This window comes from Fopius arisanus, unplaced genomic scaffold (assembly GCF_000806365.1).
Source record: "Fopius arisanus strain USDA-PBARC FA_bdor unplaced genomic scaffold, ASM80636v1 scaffold00187, whole genome shotgun sequence".
NCBI classification, from domain to species: Eukaryota; Metazoa; Arthropoda; class Insecta; order Hymenoptera; family Braconidae; genus Fopius; species Fopius arisanus.
In genome coordinates, this window is record NW_011887926.1 from 47196 (window position 1) to 50120 (window position 2925).

The window sequence follows — 2925 nt, forward strand, 5'->3', positions numbered from 1 at the left end:
GAGATACCGGACCAACTGGCAAGGCATTGCGCGTCAAATGATGACCAAGTCATGACAGTGGGAGTCCTTTTCGCCAACGGAATGTCTCAAACTAAAAACAAACTCCGAAGGGACCACCAAGGGCGATGGAAGCAGATCACAACCTGCAGAAAATCCAAAGCCCTCATGCCAACCCTAAACAAGAGACGGGCAGAAAAGCTACATCATGAAAAGAGAGGAACTGAGCACCACAATCAGGCTCCTCACTGGACATGGTAGGTTTAGGGCACACTGCAAAAACATGGGCATCGAAAGCGATGCCCGCTGCCGATTCTGCCTTGAGGTATACGAGGACAACCTGCATATACTTTGCAGTTGCCCTGCACTGGCTACAACAAGGCTAAGTTGCTGGGGAACCGCCTTCCCTAGCATCAGCTACATAGCGGACCTAGACGCCGGGAATCTACTAGAACTGGTGAGAAAAGCTGGCCTAGAAATATAGGGATCAGTAGGAAAACGGAGCAACAATAGCCCAGTAGGGGTTCGGTAGCAAGAGGGCAGCAAATGCCTATCCGTATCTTAACCATAACCATAACCATAAATGTTCATACTTTTCTACACGTAGCTGATGACGTCATCAATTTTCAATGTCCAGTGAGTGATATGAATGCATTCCAATTTGAGAGTGCATTAGAAAAATTTAAAAATATGTTGAGGACTGGATATCGCCCGTTATCTCAAATCTGTCGACGCCTTCATGAACCATTTTTTTCCAGCAGTGGAAAACCCGAAATACCGCCGGTTGTCAATATTTTATGCGAACTTCGCCCTAGTGCATCTGGAAAGAGGATAATTAAGAAAATTTCATCAAAAAATACGATTCTCACTAGCAAAATTCCAAACAATTCAATCTTATTAAAAACCGGTGAAATAATAGAAATCGAAGAGATGTTTATTTTGACAACTGAGCCTAAAGTCATCAGGATATCTGGACGCTCGTTAAGAATCACAAAACCTACGTTCCAATATCCATGCGATTCATCAGTACCAGTAAGTTTTGCTGCAAATTGCAGGACGTTCGCAGCATCAACGTCTTCACTACCAGGACCACAGGAATTATATTATGAAATTAATCAGTTTTATTTGTTATTATAGTAAATTAAGGTTTTTTATTCGTCAAATTTACATCGACTACAACTAAAAGCCAATCAATATGATTTCATTTAATTTAGTTACAGAAGAGTCTGAAACGAATATTGGTTCACAAACTGATGTCTTTCAAGTCACTCTTTGAATTGCAAATTACACTTGATCTACTGTTAATTTGTAATTGAATAAATAAAAGTTTTATGTTATCTCTCTTCTCAAATTTTATGAGGAATTCTTTACTATTAGTTGAGTCAATTCGACTTATTGAAAATGTACAGTTTTACTTCAGTGCAACATGTAAACTAATAGAAGTTACTGGAAGTTATATAAATTCACGAACCAAATAAACCATAGAAGAATACACAGAAATATTAACCGTTGCATAAGAATTACTATGATCAGTTTTTTCGAATTTTTCACGATTTCTAAACTAACATTAATCGAGTTGAATAAATTGATATATAATCAACAATCCATCAAACTAACACAATGTTAATTTCTATCGTCATGAAAACATACATGATATGACATTGCAGTGAGGTTATAAACATGCGCGCATGCGTGGAGTCTTGACCATACGTACATCCGGACCGACCGGTCACGCTTCTTTACACCGGATTGAGTAGCGTGCATTCTCGAAGCGTCTTCTGAAGCATCCGATTTTCTGGTTCAGCGTGGTAGTAAAATACGTGAATAAAGATTTCTAACGAGTAAAAAGGACACAAAAGGTAAGTCTCATCACCGACAACAATTGAAAAATATAAAAGATGAATGAACGCATGTAAGCAGCAGTAACGGACTAGTTGTGGCTTGTGTAAATTTTGCAAATTAAAAAATTCTTAATATCCATGTTCTTCCAAATTTTCTGAATGTAAAAGAATTGATTTTTAATACTGATCTCTAGTATTGAATACTTACAGATTATGACATGAATAATAGTTAAAACGAAAAAAGTATCGGTCACCGAATATGATTTGAGTGTATAAACGCTTGGATAGGAGGGAAGAAATTAACGATTTCTAATAATTTTAAGGTGTCACTGATATTCATGATGAATTATAGCATTTTGAAATCGATAAATCAACTTTTTTCCTATTTGAAATGAGTTCAGACTACGGGATATGTTCTATTATGTAATATTATAATAAATGCGATTTTTGTAAATTATGTCGTAGAAGAGGTTCCAAGGAAAGGATTACGAGTATTATTTAGTCCACTTTTATGAAGATGGAACTGAAGGAATTTTCGATGAAGCTCTTCAGAAATGGATTAGCTGGAATGATGAAGACAACAGATTCTATTGTAAATTTCACGCGGGGAACAGCGAGAATGAAAAAAAACTGGCCACTTCCTTATTGAAACAGGCTCAATTACCTCCCAAACATTGGAAAAAATATCCAGTGAAGATCAGAGGAGGAGCAAGTGAGAAAAATATTTAGATTGCTATTTCTTGTGACAGACACCGTTTTTTTTTTTGAGAGAGAGAGCCACGCCCAACCCGCGAATCCCACAGAAAGTGGAGATAAAATTAAAATAAATAAATGTTAAAATAAAATTAAAAAAATAGTTCCACGATTATCCCGGTTGAACCGGAGGCTACGCCGTTTAGGACTTTCCCTGCTAATTCCGGAATTAGCAGGAGATCGAGGAATTTCAGGGGAATTTACGATGGGAAAAATTGTAGGGGTTACTCCCTGCTGAATCAGCAGGAGATTAGGAATTCGTTACGTTTAGGATTAGGTAGGGACCTTGGGATTAGGTGATTAGGGTGGGAAATCGTGTCGGTCCTCAATCTCG